This window comes from Pan paniscus, chromosome 6, assembly GCF_029289425.2.
Source record: "Pan paniscus chromosome 6, NHGRI_mPanPan1-v2.0_pri, whole genome shotgun sequence".
Classification (NCBI taxonomy): domain Eukaryota; kingdom Metazoa; phylum Chordata; class Mammalia; order Primates; family Hominidae; genus Pan; species Pan paniscus.
Window position 1 is genome coordinate 127,429,079 of NC_073255.2, and position 19,259 is coordinate 127,448,337.

Below are 19,259 nucleotides of genomic sequence, written 5' to 3' on the forward strand. Positions count from 1 at the left end.
GTGAATGAATAAAGCCAAGTTAAAGGGGAACAGGGTACCACATACTGTGCTAGGTTCCTTTGCATGTATCCTTTCATTCTGCTGGAGCTAAAGATGTTCTGCCTCCTCTCTATAAAACACACCCAAACTCCAAAACCAGGAAATTCTCCATAGAAAATAGGAGTGAACAGAGAAAAGACTAACAGGATAAACCCCAAAGCAGGAAGAAAGTTTTGTCTCCCATTTCGCTCAAGGAATTTTTGGACCCACCAAGGCTACTGTCCTGAAAGATCCTGCTGCTTCTCCTTCCCCAAATATTGTCCACTTCCTGAGAGTAAGCCTGACTTGCCACAGGCTTATAAAGTGTTTGGTCACAGTAAGACAACTGTGAGTAATAACACACATTGTATACTGTTTTGCAATTGATAAAAGGCTTTGCATCTGTTTTTTCTTTGGAGGCTGAAGAAAAGAAGAATGGTATTCACGCAGTTCCCATTTTACAGATGAAAACAAGAGGACTTTTTCTGTGAAGTCAGGAAAGTGGTTACAATGGTACTTTCCGCCTGTCCGAATTATGTATTGCCCCTCTCCTTTCTATTAATAATATTGAAGTGTGATGGGACAACCACTGAAGCCGTCAGTTGAAACCTGCTGGGACTTTTTAGCCATTCTCTTCAACATAAAGAATGGGTGTTTTGGAGGGGGTGAGAGGAATGGGGAAATGTTGTCAAAGAGTACAATGTTTTAGTTGAGACAGGAAGAATACATTTTGTTGAGATCTACAGCACAGCATGGTGACTGTAGTTTACAATGAAGTATTGTGTATTTCAAAATTGCTAAGACAATAAATTTCAAATGTTCTCACCACAAAAAAGATAGGTTTTGAGGTGATGAATCTATTAATTCTCTGGATTTAATTATTCCACAGTGTATACATATATCATATCATCACATTATACCTCCGTAAGTACATACAATTTTAATTTGTCAATTAACATTTTTTAAAAGAATAGTGTGGCCAGTTGGGGAGGTAGTTTTTTCTTTTTTCCTCTAGTCTCTACTCAGTCTCCAAGATCCCATTCCCCATAAAGTTCCTGTCACCCAGGTGGAGTGCAGTGGCACAATCATGGCTCACTGCACCCTCTCCCTCTTGGGCTCAAGCGATCCTCCCGCCTACAGGTACATGCCACCACGCCCAGCTAATTTTTGTAGTTTTTGTAGACATGGGGTTTCACCATGTTGCCTAGGCTGGTCTCGAACTCCTCAGCTCAATCAATCTGCCCACTTTAGCCTCCCACAGTTCTGGGATTACAGGTGGGAGCCACCAAGCCCAACCCATAAAGTTCCTAACTTTTTATCTCCCTGGGAGTGCACAGCCTACACACACCAGTTTCTCTTTAGAACATACTTAAGAGTCTTGGCTTAGCATCCAACACACAGAACTTTAACACTTCTACGGATCTGTGCACCTGTCTATGGTGTGGGGTTTTTAAGATCTCTTTCTAATGACACTTTATTTTGCAAAGCAGGACAGTTTCATTCCCAGAAGAGCAGGTATGGTAAATCCTTTGTTCCAGTAATGAAGACAATGATCTAAACCCTAAGCCTCAGAGAAGCCCAGAAACCCTCCAGGCCTCCATCTCTCTGCTCCTAGCACCTGCCTCTCTCTTGACATCAACATCATTCTCCCCTCTCACAGCCCAGCTCCTTCCACAGACCCAGGGATTAGGCACCAGCACCTCAGACTAGATTTTAGAGAATTACCATTCAAGAGGCAATCCTCTTCCCTTGGTTCCAATTTCAAGGTTCTCAAAGACTGGAACAGGGCTAGTTTGAGGCAATGTGCCCCATCGCATAGCCAGAAAGAACCTTACAGTGAAAAGGAGAACAATTCTTCCAAAGTAAGGGGGTGCTGATCCCCAGAGGGAGGACAGATGGGCAACCAAACAGTAACCGGGCCACCACATGCTTCACACTCACTGATCAAGGATTTCTAAAACCACTTTTCTTTTCTCTGAATTTATATAGGACTTTGTATCACTCATAAAGGAATGTCTTATAGGCTGATAACAGCTTTCTATTCATGCTTATACTTAACATTTAGGCTAGGATAATTTCCTAACCTCAGTGTCCTCACTATAAGATGGGAATTATTATAATCCCTACCTCATAAATTGTTGGGAGGATTAAAATACTTAGTAAAGTGCCTGACTAATAGAAAGGCATTCAATAAATGTTAGCTATTCATGGTGTCATCATCATTATATTTACCATTATTACTAATCTCCTGTATTGCAAGAATTACAGTTTATATTTTTGTAGACCATCACTGTAGCTAAAGGGTCTTTGGGCCATAGGTGATATTCCATAAAGGTTGGTTAAATTGATCTGTGGTTTTTGACTATGGAAACTCAGAACTCCCTCAAAATGTACAAAACAGATTTACCTGCTAAATAAATCTCTTCAAAGCTGACCCCAGGTTTAATTGAATTAATTCCAATGAATTTGTCACAATGATGGAGAAAGGAAACTTAGAGGGCCCCACAGTTGTTTGCTGGTAAAATGAGAAGTTTGGATTAGATCAATGTTTCCCAAAATATTTTCCTCAGAATGTTAGTGCCCCTCCAATCTGCACAAAGCAAGAGGTTCATGACCAAGTAGCTTTTAAAACTCCTGTACACTCTATTCCCATTCTTCACAATGCACACTTTCATATTAAAAGTTCTGAGAGGTCCTCAACAGAAGACATCACTTAACTTTTTTTTTTTTTTTTAAGACAGATTCTCACTCTGTCACCCAGGCTGGAGTACAGTGGCCACCACTCCTGGCCTAAAATTTTTTTAACCTGGTGCTTCCCAATCTAAACTCACAGGGACCAGTTTTCTTAATGAAAGAGAATCAGACTAGCTTGTAACCATAGCTGGTGACACTCTCCTGCCCCATTCCTTGTATGTCCTCAGTGGACTAGGTCAGGAATAAATAAATTTTCCTGATTCTCAAGGGCTGGTCACTCCTTTGCACTGAGCTCAAAGCTTCTCTGTAGCATGGGTCACAATGAATGGTAGCCCTGATAGCCTAGAGTAGCCTTTCAGCCTTCTCTGAGCCTCTAAAGACTGAGGATCCTTGGCATGAAATGGAGCAACTGGTATACCCTTGCTTCCTCTGGGGACTCTCTTACTCTCAAAAAGGCATCAGCCATCATCTCCATCTAGAGAATATACTAGCTGACTCAGCTTGACCAGCCTGTCCCAAAATGAGAATCTGGGTAAAATAAGCATTGAAACACTTCATTCCTTGTAGATTCACAAAACATATTAGCATATTACAGACTATGAAGTTCTTCAGGAAAAAAGAAACCTATTTAACTTTAATCCAACATTGCCAAGTTTTATTTGACCATGGAAGATTTTTCCAAAACACTTACAAACAGATCAAGGACATTAATCTTTCATGAAATACTAGATCCCCAGGGTCCTCTCCAGCTACATCATTCTGTGATTTTCTTTTTTATTTATGATGCATTAAAAGATTAATCTCTATCAGACTTCCATTTAGAAATTCACCAGAATGTGCAAAGGCAGCAGGTAAAATTGCTGAAGGGTATTATAAAAATACCCTCCAGTGATTTTTGAAACTTAAACTGAAATATTTATATAACTATATATTTCAGTTTGTATATTATATATATATATATGTATATACACAAATATATATGTGTGTATATATATTGGTGTATGTATATCTATATCTATGTATATATGGCATTATATCCATTTTACAGATGCAGAAACTGAGCTTTAGAGGGGGTGAGCAATTGGTCCAAAGCCACACAGCACACAGGTAGTCATTGATAAAGGTAAAAACAAGAGTTGAAGCCTGAGGTGTAAGGACACAGAGACAAGTACACAAATGTTTACAAGTTACACATATGACACGTGCCTTTAACATGAATTTCTTGAACATTCATTTAGAGGTCTTACAATGAAGACATCAGAGTGGCAGCAAGTTCTGTTGGAATCAGGGGAGCGTGTTCTTCTATAATCCCCTGGCTAACAGGAAAGCACACTGATTTGGCCCATGGTAGTTATACACTCCCATTGAGTCAGGGGCCACTTCTATGCACACAGGAGGTGCTAAAAATATGCTGTTGACTCATTGCCTCTAAGAGCAGAAGAAATGCCAAAAGTATAGGACAAGAGGCAGAAAAGCACATGGAAAAATGTCGTAGGGCAGTCCTCTAAGGAAGTGGTAGATCCCTTTGAAATCTGTCCAAACACTTTCTTGTGCTGGGGAAAGTCAATTACATATTTCAAGCAACCCCACATGTCATACGAGTATCTTGTACGTGTTTGTGTACTCGTGTCTGTGAACTTACATCTCAGACTTCAACTTCTCGCTCCCCACCCTTATAAGTGACTGCCTGCATGGCCTTGGGCAAGTTGCTTTCCCTCTTCAAAGCTCAGTTTCTGCATCTATAAAATGGACATAATGCTACCTACCTCATGGGGTTAGTGATCATATTTAAGGAGCTAATATGTGGAAATTGCTTACACAGTATCTATCACATAATAAGGGTTTAATAAGTGTTTGATGTAATTGTTTTGATTATTACTACTATTACTAAAATAATAATTACTACAATAATAATGATTCTTATTCTCTATATTAGTATTATCTTTGAAAATGGGCATGGATTACATCTATGTAACACTTTTGGTACAATATCTAGCATTATATCACACACAAATTAGACAATTCATATTATTAAGGATGAAAAAATATTTTTACTGACCCTTAAATTCTTCGTAAGTAACTGCAAATGAAGCCATTATCCCAACACATGAAATAAAAAAAAAAATTCAGTTCCTCTGGAGTTTGTTTTTGGAGGTAGCCACAGGATACCTAAATTTTTTTTTCTTTTCAGAGAGACTGAGGGGCTCACTAGGTTGACCAGGCTGGTCTTGAACTCCTGGTTTCAAGCCATCCTCCCACCTCAGCCTCCCAAAGTGCTGGGATTACATGCATGAGCCACCACATCCAGCCTACCTAAAATACTGGATGCTGTTAATAAATCTCCTGAGGCCAGCATAAGAAGGTGGTGGGCAAAACTAATGCAGGTATGTTTTTCGGGCTTTTTCATGTATTGGGCCAAACTTTGAAAAGCACTTACTATTAATGGCTAACTTGCAAAATTTGTGATTTATTAAAAGCAGATTTTAATTGTTTTACCTAAAAATAATAGGCCTCTGATCTGCCAAAGATGAAGATTTAATTTCTAGGTGTTCCTCACAATACCTAGAAACATCAGTGTAATCGATTATTAAACACTTTAGAACTATTCTCTTCAAAGTTCTTTAATATATAATACAGCAAAAGAAAAGTTTCTTTTCTAAAGGCTTCTCTATACCATTTTTAATAGTTGAATTTCATTTCTGAAGGCTCCTAAAAAGAATAGAATTTATATCTTTATTAAAGAGGAAATATATTTTCCATGTTTAATTTAAATGACATTCCATCAGTCATTTGCAATCTTAGCCTACACGGAATTTTTTTTTTTGGTAGTTTTTATGTTTGGGCTTTAGGAGGGGATTCCCAATAACCTCTATATAAATATTTCTAATCTCTATAGAAATATTTTAATATTTCAATGTAAATTAGTTTTTTAAAGCTATTTTATCCATAAAAATAATGAATTTGCATGGCTGAGGGTGAAATAATGTGTTACCAGGACCCCTCAGTTTTGGGGGTTGTGAGTAGATCCCATCTTCATGTTCCTCCAGCCCAGTCCAAGCCTGGCTCAGGTCCTCCTCCCCCATTTGTCAGGAACCACCATCCCCAGGGATTCTATGTGCCCTGCCTGACCAGTGTTCTCCATCAGAGTTTACCAATCTTTTGTTCATTCCCTCAGAGCACAGCTAAGCAAGAGTACACTAATTTGAAAATTAACTCAAGCAAATAGAGGAACAATATCCCCAACACATTGCATTTTAACATAGGGTTTCCTGGACACACTGTTTCAACCCAAGAGTTGGGCTAATAGTAGGAGTTCCATCTGCTAAAATACGGCTGTCAGCTTCAGAGGGAAATTCATGAACGTCTTCATAGTTTGTTTTTACTTTTCACTTGGCACTGTTTCTAAAATTTCCTCTGAAGTCAAAAAATAAGTTATTTCCCAGCACACTGGGCACTTTTCATTTATCATTGGATTGATTTTTGTAACTTGCAGTAGGAGCTGAAATCGACCAGGGGGTTCTTATCCAACAGACAGCAGCAAAACTCTTTGTGTATCTGCGTTCCTTTCAACAAGCGTGACTTCCTCAATGGCATCATTCGTGAGCGTAACACAGAGCTCAGCAATAACGTTTCTTCACTAACCCTACCAGGTATCCAACATAGGATGTTACTTCCTTTCACTGTTTTCCGACTCCTGGCAGATATTAATCATTGGGATTTGGGAACAAGGAAATAGAATTTCTGAGAATGCTTGGGAATTCCCAAATTCATATGATTTTCATAACACTTCACTTACAAGTTTTTGAAAAATAATAAGTGACTATAATAACAAGCAAATAGTCGTTTTTTTCTGTAACAGGATTATATGAAAAGTTTTAGTAGTCTTCTGTCTCAAAAAGATTTGATAACAAATGATGATTTATTATTATTATGAGCCAACATATTGTAACAAGATCATAAAATCCAATAGCATTAATAGAGAAAACATTAAAAAGAAATGAATACTATCACAAAATAAATGCTAAAGAAAAGTCCTTTGAAGATTGAAAGGTAACACCACAAATACTTAATGCTTTAATCGTTGTTTACATGACATTGTTAAACAAGGCATCAATCATCCCCTCCAATACCATTTAAATAACATAACATTCTGATCTCCTGGCAAGATGAATACCACTAGAAAGAAGCAACTGTCAAAATGGCCGATTTAAGGGCATATTTTGTTTCTAAAACTTGGCATTGCTTAGAAAACCTCTCATAGGATTTGTAAAACATATACTATGCCTATGAACACATTAATATTTATTTGCAGAAATGGTTCACTGTTAGCAGTGGACAAGGCCATGAACACACACTTGTAACACAGCAACAGATACAAGAAAGTCTGACTGAGGCTCCTTTACTGCTCCTGTCCTGTTCACCTTAACTTTCATCTCCACATGTCAGTGCTTCCTCATCTTGCTTGACTTGAAGTCAGTGCATTTCTTCAAGCCAGTAAGTTCTCTATACTGACTATTAAGCTGTAATTTTCACAGGAAAATTAGAATGTTCCTTCCCATTTTCCTAATTTCTCAACTGATTTTTCTCAGAATTCAGAATCCATAAATATTGAAATGCCAGGAGAGAATTTCCAAATGGAAATGCTGTTCCCTTCGTCCATTTTCAGAAGAAACCGTAGGATAGTGTTATCCTTCTCTTCTCCAATTTTTTTTTCCTGCAAACTTATGGTTATCACCTCTTTAAGTGTGTAGCTCACAATTTTGCCTCCCCTGCAAATGGTCCCAAAATGGTGAAGTGGGTCCTCTTTAGCTGTGTCTTTAGTACATAATCCTGCATTTCTGACCATATGCAGGGAGTGTGACCCAGGGAAGGATCCCTGACTCCATGGGATTTCTCTTGCTGTCTCTAGAATTTGAACACCGGAACCCAGACGTACAGAGGCTGGGAGCCATCGTGGTGTGCTATATTGATGACGGCAGCAGTGGGTGGTGTGGGGGCAGTTAATTGACAGCTACCTGTTGCTGACATCCCAGGAACTGCCTGAACCTCCTCTTTCCCAGTCATAAGATATCTAAGATTCTGCAGTATTCTTCATTAAATCCTAGCATGGTTTAAGCTAGCCAGAATTAGGTTCTGTTGCTTTCAATCAACAGAACCTTAGCTAATACGTTGTTATTTCCTGGTCTTTGTTCCTTTAATTTTCCAGGAAAAGAAGGGAAAATGGCTTACTGGTTTTAAAAAGAGACAAGGGACAACATACCATTTATGCAAAATTTAGAAGCACTCAAAGGAAACTCTGGAAAGTTCCTGAGACATACATAGGTAGGATCAGCATAAAACTTGAACAGTGTATCTAGATCATGGTTGCCATGGTTGCCTTGACACAATGAACATCTGTATCAAGATCATATTTTCTTGGCGGGACAGAGAGAAGCACAAGGCAGGACTCACATTTACAGTAATCCTTGTTTTCCAGGGACCATACAACCCAGTTTGTCCAGAGCTGTTCATCTTAAGTTTGTTATCCCACCATAATTATAAATAGAACCTCCTTTTTCTCTCAAGAATATCCCACTTTGGATGATAATTTCTGTGACTACCCATTAAGAAAATATTTAATAACTATAGAAAACTGCTTCTCTATATTTTTTGTATGTTTGAAACATTTTATAACAGAAATATCTTTAAAGTTATCACCTACACAGAATATAGCTGCCAAATGCTCCTACTCTGCTATTCTAACCATGAATCCCTCTGAGGCCCCTTCCTCCTACGGCGCTTGGGAGGATGAAATGAAATAAGCTCTATGAAGTGCCCAACAGTGACCAACACTGAATAAAATACAGCCACCATAGGTGGCCTTCCCTTATGTTCAGCAAACTCCTGATAAGTTATTCGGTGATATTTTAATCTTAATATTTTATGTAGATTATACATTCATCTGATTCAAAATGCAAAAGGTACAAAAGCGTATACAGTTAAAAGTTTCCCAACCCACTACCATTTATCTCCCTGGAGGCAACTGTTTCCAGATTTTTGAATATCCTTAAAGAATATCATATGTATGGAAAAGAAAGATTATATATTTATATGCATCTGTGTATGCATTTTCCTATGAGAGGCTCACAAAGTCTCCTTGAAGAGATACCATTATTACAAATACCCCTCAATTTACAATGGGGTTATATTCCAATAAACTTATGAAAATACTGTAAGCTGAAAATGCATTTAATACACTTAACCTACTAAACATCATAGCTTAGCTCGGCCTACCTTAAACACTCACATTAACCTACAGTTAGGCAAAATCATCTAACAGAAAGCCCATTTTATAATAAAGTGGGCTTTGAATATCTCATGTAATATAATGAATACTGTACTGAAAGTGGAAAACAGAATGGTTGTATGAGTACTCAAAGTACAGCTTCTGCTGAATGTGTATTGCTTTCAAACTATCTTAAAGTTGAAAAATCGTAAGTCAAAATATTCTAAGTCAGGGATTGTTTGTACTTCTACTTTACATGATGAAATTGAGCCTTGAAAAGATTAAGTGACTCGCCCAAGGTCACACTGGCAGTTAAATAGTGAAACTTGGATCCAAATTGTTCAGTCACTACATGTATTGTCTTGAAATTTGAAAAAGAGGAAGAGGAATTAAACTACTAAATTGAAGGACTATTTTAGGCATAGAAGCAGCAGATGCCTTCATGTCCAAGTGATTGTGAAAAGCCCACTTGCCCCAAAATATGTCTCCTGGTCATATGAAATTCCACCATTTCAGATTTTTACCTGGGGATTTAGAGTAATCTGCTGTTTTCCTAGAGCTCCCCTAAAATAGAAATAGAAAATTTTGGAAGGCTAAATATATGCTAACATTGGAAAACTCATTTTCTCCCCTTCGTAAGGCAAGGTACTGAAGGAGGGGGCCCTACGGGCTGTGCAGGGACATCCTGGAGGCATGGGGAGAAGAAACTGAAAGGCAAGTTTGTATGGAACAAAGAATACCGATCTCAGGATTCTCCCTTGAACCTGCCCTAACTTTGTTCAAATAGACTTAGCCACTGACCTGCTGTCAAAAGACCACAGCCAATCTGACTTGTTTTCAATATAATGATGAATATTGATTTGGTCCCTTCATCCAACATTCTCAGCTGGATCTTTTTTGACCAAGGATATACATTACTAGGTGAGTACAGGCAGTTAATTCTTCCACACGGGACTTCGGAGTTTCTGAGTTAACCAGAATCACCCACCTTAACATCTGCCAGTTTATACCCCAAGTCCTGACCAGTGCCCCCTACCTGCTATGCCTCATGTTTTCAATAGAGCATAAAATCAGAAATGAAAGATGAAACATCATAGCCAATATCACAGAAATACAAAGGATCCTAAGAAACTGCTAGGTATAATTACACACTAACTAATTGGATCATCTAGAAGAAATGGATAAATTCCCAGACACATAAAACCTACCAAGATTGACTCATGAAGAAATTTAAAAATCTGAACAGACTAATAGCAAGCAAGGAGGTTGAATCCGTAAGAAAATGTCTCCTATCAATGAAAAACCCAAAACCAGATGGCTTCCCAGATTAATTCTACCAAATATTTTAAGAAGAACTAATACCAGTCCTTCTCAAACTCTTCCAAAAAGCTGAAGTGGAGGGAATACTTCCAAACTCATCTTACAGGGCCAGCATTACCCTGATTCCAAAGCCAGACAAGAACACTACAAGAAAGGAAAATGACAGGCCAATAGCCTTGATCTACATAGATGCAAAAATCCTCAACAAAATCCTAGCAAACCAAATTCAATAGCACATTGAAAGAATCATTCACCATGATCATGTCATGGTTCAACATAAGCAAATCAATACATATAATATACCATATTAGAAAAATAAAGGATAGAAACTATATGGCCATCACAATAGATATAGAAAAAGCTTTTGACAAAATTCGAAACCCTTTCATGGTGAAAAAAAAAAAACACCCAACAGATCACGTATTGAGGGACTGTATCCCAACAAAATACAGGCCATATATGACAAACCCATAGCTAACACCATAATCAATGGTGAAAAGTTGAAACTTTTCCTCTACCATCAGGAGCAAGACAAGGATGCCCACAGACACCACTTCTCAGGGTAATTAGGCAAAAGAAAGAAATAAAAGGCATCCTAATAGGAAAGGAAGAAGTGAAACTGTCTCTACTGATGGCATGATCTTGTTATATATAGAAAACCCTACAAACTTCACTAAAAAAAGGTTAGAACTCAACACAAAGAAGGGAACAATAGACACTGGGGGACTCCAAAGGTGGGAGGGAAGGATGGTGGGAGCAAGGGTTGAAAAACTACCTATCGATTACTATGCTCACTGCTTGGGTGGTGGGATCATTAGAAGCCCAAACCTCAGCACCATGCAATATACCTGTTTAAGAAACCTGTACATCTACCCTCCTGACTCTAAAATGAAACATACAATATTTAAAAAACAAAAACAAATAAATACAATTTGAAAACTGTTAGAACTGAACTGATAGGTGAAATCAGTAAAGTTGTAGGATGCAAAATCAACATATAGAGCCTTGAACACAGCAAAATCCAGCTGTCTGACACGAAAGTCTCAGGGGCAAGAAAACCTCTATATGAACTCAGAAACAATGAGCTAAGTTGTGTTTATGTCTGAAAGGATGTTAAGAACTTCATTCATGTTACATCAGAGCCAACAGAAAGAACCAACAGGAAACCTGTACCCAACAAACAGAAATGACAAGATGAAGGGAAAGCAGAGGTAAGGGCTTACCTTAGAAAGGGCAAGTGATTAGCTCAATATGCAATACAATGTTTGCTCCTGAGCCAAAAACTTGTACAATAATTTGGATATTACTTGCACAACCAGAAAAATCAGCCACTCATTAGGAAAATGTGTTTCTGTAGAAGTCTTAGGACTCAGCTATCTATAATAACATGAAAAGACAATATTTTCATCCAAAATGAGTATTTTTGTTTGTCTTGGCTTGTTATTCTAACGTCAACAGCCTCTAAATAAACTGTTGAAGTACATGATATAACCACCTCTTTCTCCATCTTTCCCATTGCTCCCATAGGGTTTCAGTTGTGCAATTTCACCATTAGCAAAGCTTTTTGCTGAAATCTGGCTTTTCAAAGGGAGAGTATCCAGAAACAGAAGATGCTGATCTGGGAGCCTCTTCCTAATAGAACTGCTGCTTCAGTTTAACTTGAAATAGCCCACACCCAGTTCCTAATGACAAATATCTGAACACCGGGTCTTCCCATGAGCAACACCATGCTCTGCCTCCTGCTCACTCTGTTCTATAAGCAACCCACAGATTGCTCCCTGTGAAGAGGAGCCTGCAAGGGGAGCAGCATTCCACCAGACCCTGATTTAGCAAGATATTTCCGTATCATTCCCCCAACCAGCTGGAAGTCCTCCACTGCTCTTGTGTAAAAATCTAACTCATCTCGCTGAATTTCGTGATTTAAAAGTCTAATTCATTTCACCAAAAGTGTGACAGAAGGAATCCAAGTACACCATCTCTCTCTTACTAAACCAAAGCTATTGCATGTGCATTCTGGGGGAAAAACATGGTCCAAATATGTTATGGAGGGGGTGCCAGCCCAGTGTCATCCTCTTACTATTGCCATAGGATCTTGGCTGATGGCATCAGAGGAAAAACAAGTTTATCGATTACTTTCAACCATTAAGCTCACTCCTCCATGAAAAATAAGTCACAGGTCCAATGTCTCTTATTAAAATAAGCACTGCAAAATATAAAGGAGTCACAGTTTTAAAATGGGACACACGTTCTCTAAGCGGTGAACCACGTTAGAGGTGCACTGTTTACATTGTATAAAGTCCCCTGGAGCCAGGGTTAGGAAGCGCATCTGTTCTTTGGTGTTCTGGGATGAAGGAGAAAGGAAAATGTGCTGCCAGAAGTGAGTGGGAAGGAGCCCATGAGATAAAGGAAGTAAATCCATTTGCTGATTGCAATAATAATGGTAAAACACGAAGCTATACATACATACACACATACATACATACATATATACATACATACATACATGCAAATTTTCACATTTTTAAAAAAAAAGAACTTAAGGCTTCCACTCATGTAATCAGCCCTTATGAAGTCTCCTGATTAGCTGCAAGGAAAATCTTCCTTTCTCCTCTTTCTTGCACCATCCTGGGCTCCCTTTTGTCTTTTTTTTTTTTAACTTATAAACGATCAGCTCATATTCTGAAGTTTGTAGTCCCCTCCCGCCCCCTCTCTCTCTATACGGCTCATTTACATTGGCAGCTGTCGTGCTGCTGGGCATCCTCAAACCCACAAGTTTCCCTTTAATGTTTGAGCAGACAAACATGATCATGCACTAGGCATCACTGTGCCACTCAAAATGCTTTCTTGTTTTTTTTATTGCATCTGAGAGAAATCTCAAGGTTGCAAACCTGGAGTCAGAATTGTCTCCATGTGTCTCAGTGGGAAGAGTATCGTGTGAAGAAACAAGTTGATTCTACTAATCAAAAGGAATTTTTTTTTGATATCAGGTCATCCTCCGAATGAATTTATATTACCGAGTGGAGGGTCACATGAAGAAAATGGTCAAACAGCACCACCTAGAGCAAGAGCTGAGAAGTGCAGCGGAGCCGGGCTGTGTCAGGAAAGAAAAGCAAGCTGGGGCCTGGCTCAGCGCTCTCCCCTCTGCTCCTGTCTGCACGGAAAGATTAGGATGACAGTGGCAGGAAGCCTGTGCACCTAGTATGCATCACTTGAAGGGAACACACAGATTCCAGTAAACAGTTGGAAGGAAATGTTAATACCAGGCTCTGCTAAACAATATGAAATGACTCCTAGATGAGACAAGCGACTTTCATCAAAGTTTCCTGATACCTGAAAAGACAGCCCAGGGGATCCTGCACTACATGTGGTGTATGTAAATTAAGCGGGTTTTTTTCCCCTTTGTAATCAAGGCTCATACACAAACAAAATCACACTTTAGAAACGGCCTATTTCAACTTGTAACTGGCTTGCTTTCAGGGGCTCCAGGTCAAAAAGAAATAGAGCACAAAGACGCTTTCTCCTTAGGGATCATACACAAATTCACTCTGTCCGTTTCTTTCCCACATGGAGCAACAAAGCCGTCAGACCTCTCCATCCACACATCGGGTCCTTCCTGATTAAAGTGAGATAAATCACAGCCCTCTCTCTCCAGATGGCAGGCGACAAGAGGGGGATGCTTGCCTCAAGAAGTCCTCCCCATCCCTCTGCATTCATACAAGCCCGAGCGGAGAGATGCAAGAAATTACGGATGCATTTTAATTCCCCAGACCCTGCAATTAAAAATGGAAATGTTTTGGCCACGCGTGTTGGCTCACGCCTGTAATCCCAGCACTTTCAGAGGCCGAGGTCGGCGGATCACCTGGGGTCAGGAGTTCGAGACCAGCCTGGCCAACGTGGTGAAACCCTGTCTCTACTAAAAATACAAAAATTAGCTAGGAATGGTGGTGGGCGCCTGTAGTCCCAGCTACTCGGGAGGATGAGGCAGGAGAATCACTTGAACCCGGGAGGCAAAGTTTGCAGTGAGCCAAGATCGCACCACTGCACTCCACTCTGGGTGACAAAGGAAGACTTCACCTCAAAAAATGTTTTTAAAAAATGGAAGTGTTGTTCTTTCATTTGTAAATGTGTTTTGGTAAAAGAGGGGCAGTTTAAGCAACCCTTTCTATTGTCTACATTGTTAAAATTCATCCGACATGGACTCTTGACTCCGTTTTGCCTGGGCAGACCCAATTCAAGCATTTACAACAGCTATAACCTCCTCAAATCAAAAAGAGGAATCAGCATTATTGCTAAGTTCAAATAAGGTCTTGTTTTATTTCATTTTCATTTTTGAATGCAGCCATTCCTCCGGGTGCTGTCATCAGGTAAGATTGTCAGTCCTGATTAGGTAAAGGTATTATTACAAAATGCAATTCTTAAACATTCAGTGTCTAACTAAACTTTAAATAAGCCTTTCCCCCTCCCCTATGTATTCTCCCTTAGACACCCCTTCTCAAATTTAAAATCACAGAAACTAAAATATGATGCCTAAAGAGAGCCTAGCGACTGCCCAGTCCTCTAATTTGATGAGTGGGAGTACTGAAGCCCAGAGGAGGTCAAGTAATTTGTTCCCAATGTCTTAGAGAAGAAGAAAATGACCAGCTGGGAAATCCCACAAATGTCAAGGCAGGGGCACAGGGCCACAGACTGTGGTTGAATTGTGCCACACTCCTACATCCTTCTTTAGGAATCACAGAACATTCCTGTGTTGAGTCGGAGTCACTGACTTCCTTTTCAGGCTGATTGAGTTCTGTCCTTACGGGCTGCGACAAGAAGTTTTGGTATTATGCTACACCAAGACCATTTATCTAGTTCAAGAAATGAGCACAGTCCTTAGAGCCCAGCAACTTTCCCCATGTCCAGTAAATGTAGCTTCTCCATTAGAAGCTGTCAGAATGGAGCCTTCTGGCTCATCTTGATTTTGATTTGTGCAAGAATGAATGGTTGTGCTAAGACAGCTTTCCTAGCTGATAGAGAGCGAAACTTTTTTCTCATAATCTATAAAAAAATTTAAATTAGAACTTTTTTCTCATAATCTGTGAAAAAATATTAAATTAAATCTGGCTCACCTTGATTTTGATTTGTGCAAGAATGAATGGTTGTGCTAAGACAGCTTTCCTAGCTGATAGTGAGCAAAACTTTTTTCTCATAATCTATAAAAAATATTAAATTAGAAGCATAGAGTTTATTTCATGACTTTTATCTTCCTGCAATTTTCTTCTGGGCATAAATGATTTGTTTTTATCCTGCCTGACCCCAATCCCTTTTCCAAGAGACTAAAAGAGTATCTAGTGCAAAGTAGAGACTCAAATATTTTTTAATAAACAGTGATCCCAGCCACCCAGTGCATTTTGCCAAATGCCAACCCCATAAATGATCAAACACATCATCTCATTCAGCCAATCAAAATCAAGTGCTACTATTTTTTTAAGTTCTCATAGCCCTTGGGCATCTGCTTTCTCAGCATTTCCCAAACTTGAGTCATTCTCATCCTGCCTTCCTAATTTTGATCTGTCAATTACCTCTACTATTATTTATTTCATATATTTTTAAATAGCCCCACTTTTGAAACTTAAATACATGCCTTTTAAAGGGAAGCTTTCTTAGTACTACACATCAAAAGCCATTATTACGTGTTCTAAGTACTCATAACAACATGGTCACAACTATTAAAATTTACTAATGTGCATCCACATACTCTCTAAATTCATGAAGCATCTGCACACACTTTAAGAAACAATTCTGCATTACTCACTCAATTTTCTTGACATCCTTCTGAGGCAGGACAAACCTTGGGCCCAAAGAATTGAGGTAGGAGTCCAAGCAAGTTGCCAGCCACATAAAGGCAAACCTTGGCTCGGAAGTCAGGACTACCAGCCCCTAGGTTATGGTTCACGCTCTTTCCTCTGCTCTCCAGAACCTCCTATCTCCAAGTGTAGTTAGCAGCCCAGATGCAGCAGCATCCTCTAGAGACTTGTTAAAAATGCAGAAGCTCAGGCTCCACCCCAGGCCTATGCAGACTGAATCTGCATTTTAACAAGGTCCAGGTAATTCACGTGCACATTAAGTTTGAAAAGGCCTGGTCTAGATCAGCGGTTCTCTAACTTAGCAGCACATTAGAACCATCTGTAGAGACTTTAAAAATACCAGTGCCTGGGTTTCACCTCCCAGAGAATCTGACTTAAGTGTCAGGGGTTTGCCCTGAGTCAAGGTATTTTTAAAAAATCCTCAGCTTATACAAAGCTGGCAGGGCCGGGCACAGTGGCTCATGCCTATAATCCCAGCAGTTTGTGAGGCCAAAGTGGGCAGATTGCTTGAGTCCAGGAGTTTGAGATTAGCCTGGGCTAAAACCCCATCCCTACAAAAAAAAAAAATACAAAAAGTAGTTGGGCATGGTGGTGGCACATACCTGTAGTCCCGGCTACTCAGGAGGCTGAGTCCTCGCTTGAACCCAGGAGGTCACGGTCTGGTCAACAGAGCAAGACCCTGTATCAAAACAAACAAACAAGCAAACAAAAAATGCTAGCAGCTTACCAGCTAGGGAGGCCTGTAGAGCCAAGTTTTCCAAATGGGGCTACATTAGTTGTTCCAGAACTTTAGCTGCATCAAAACCACCTGGATGGCTTGTTCAGCTACAGAGGGTCTGGCCATGCCCCTAGAGTTTCCAGCTGAGGGTCTGGAATGAGGCCCGATGATTTGCATTTCTAACAAATTCCAGGTGATGCTGATGCTGTGGGTCCAGGGACCACATTTTGAGAATCTATGCTAAATGAATCAGAGAAGACCAAAGCTCAAACTTATTCCAAGAACTTTTCAAGGCCCACCTGCAAGTTGTAGTGGAAGTAAGCATCTAAGGGTGCAAAAAAGTTTCAATGTAGACTAAGGCCTTTTACCTGAGCTCTCAAATGTTCACATTTCTCTTATCAACCTAAATAACAAACAGAGAGAGGCTCTCCACAAGAAAAAGATATTCGTTTGGAAACAGAGCCTTGCAATAGAAACAGGCAAGCCAGAGTAAACTATATGCATATTCACGGAGGTAAAGGAAGACAAAAGAAAAAATGAGGAAGATTATATGATCATTTGGAAATGATTATCCTTGGCTACAAAGATCAATAACAAAGGTGATGCCAGGCCCAGGTTGGACAGGCAGTTGTTGGGCAAATATCCTTCAGAAGCATTGTTGTGTGCAAAGTTGCAATGGGCTTTGTGCAAGATTGTGATTTTTGAAGTCTTCTGTGATAAGTTTTTGTTATCAGGCATACAAGCCCAAGAATCCTTTTTTGCATGGCCTTCCCTGGCTCTATTTGTCAGGGTTTTGGTTAGGGGAGGGGTATTTTTAACACTCTCAATGTAAAAAATGCCCTAAGGTAGGTGCCCCAATTTCTTGTTTCGTCTTCATAAAATAATTTTTCCACCCGAACAAAGTCTACACATAAATTGTAAAAATACCCTGGCATGCAGTCCCTGGAAAAGTCTGGAGTCATTCTCGGGGTTCCCACCAGGTGGGCAAGCGTAGCCACCACAGATAAACACAAAGTAGGGGTGCCCGCTGGGGTTTGGCGGCAGGCAGTGGCCCTGGTTCTGATATTTGGCTGAAAACACAGCTCCTCTTTGTCACCCTCAGGACATTTCAGCTATTTCCTAGATAAAAATCTCACTTCACCCTGCACAAAACAGGCACATGATCATGTCACTCTGACCTGGTTTGAGTCCAAGGAGACTTTTGTTTTTAAAACAATTTAGGTTAGTAGTTAAAATATGAACTTTGGGCCAGGAGTGGTGGCCCATGCCTATAATCCCAGCACTTCGTGAGGCCAAAGTGGGCAGATTGCTTGAGTCCAGGAGTTTGAGACTAGCCTGGGCTAAAACCGCATCCCTACAAAAATAAATCCAAAAAGTAGTTGGGCATGGTGGTAGCACATACCTGTAGTCCCGGCTACTCAGGAGGCTGAGTCCTCGCTTGAACCCAGGAGGTCACGGTCTGGTCAACAGAGCAAGACCCTGTATCAAAACAAACAAACAAACAAAAAATGCTAGCATCTTACCAGTTAGGGAGGCCTGTAGAGCCAAGTTTTCCAAATGGGGCTACATTAGTTGTTCCAGAACTTTAGCTGCATCAAAACCACCTGGATGGCTTGTTCAGCTACAGAGGTTCTGGCCATGCCCCTAGAGTTTCCAGCTGAGGGTCTGGAATGAGGCCCGATGATTTGCATTTCTAACAATCTCCAGGTGATGCTGATGCTGTGGGTCCAGGGACCACATTTTGAGAATCTATGCTAAATGAATCGGAGAAGACCAAAGCTCAAACTTATTCCAAGAACTTTTCAAGGCCCACCTGCAAGTTGTAGTGGAAGTAAGCATCTAAGGGTGCAAAAAAGTTTCACTGTAGACTAAGGCCTTTTACCTGAGCTCTCAAATGTTCACATTTCTCTTATCAACCTAAATAACAAACAGAGAGAGGCTCTCCACAAGAAAAAGATATTCGTTTGGAAACAGAGCCTTGCAATAGAAACAGGGAAGCCAGAGTAAACTATATGCATATTCACGGAGGTAAAGGAAGACAAAAGAAAAAATGAGGAAGATTATATGATCATTTGGAAATGATTATCCTTGGCTACAAAGATCAATAACAAAGGTGATGCCAGGCCCAGGTTGGACAGGCAGTTGTTGGGCAAATATCCTTCAGAAGCATTGTTGTGTGCAAAGTTGCAATGGGCTTTGTGCAAGATTTTGTTTTTTGCAGTCTTCTGTGATAAGTTTTTGTTACCAGGCATACAAGCCCAAGAATCCTTTTTTGCATGGCCTTCCCTGGTTCTATTTGTCAGGGTTTTAGTTAGGGGAGGGGTAATTTTAACACTCTCATTATAAAAAATGCCATAAGGTAGGTACCACAATTGATTGTTTCGTCTTCATAAAATAA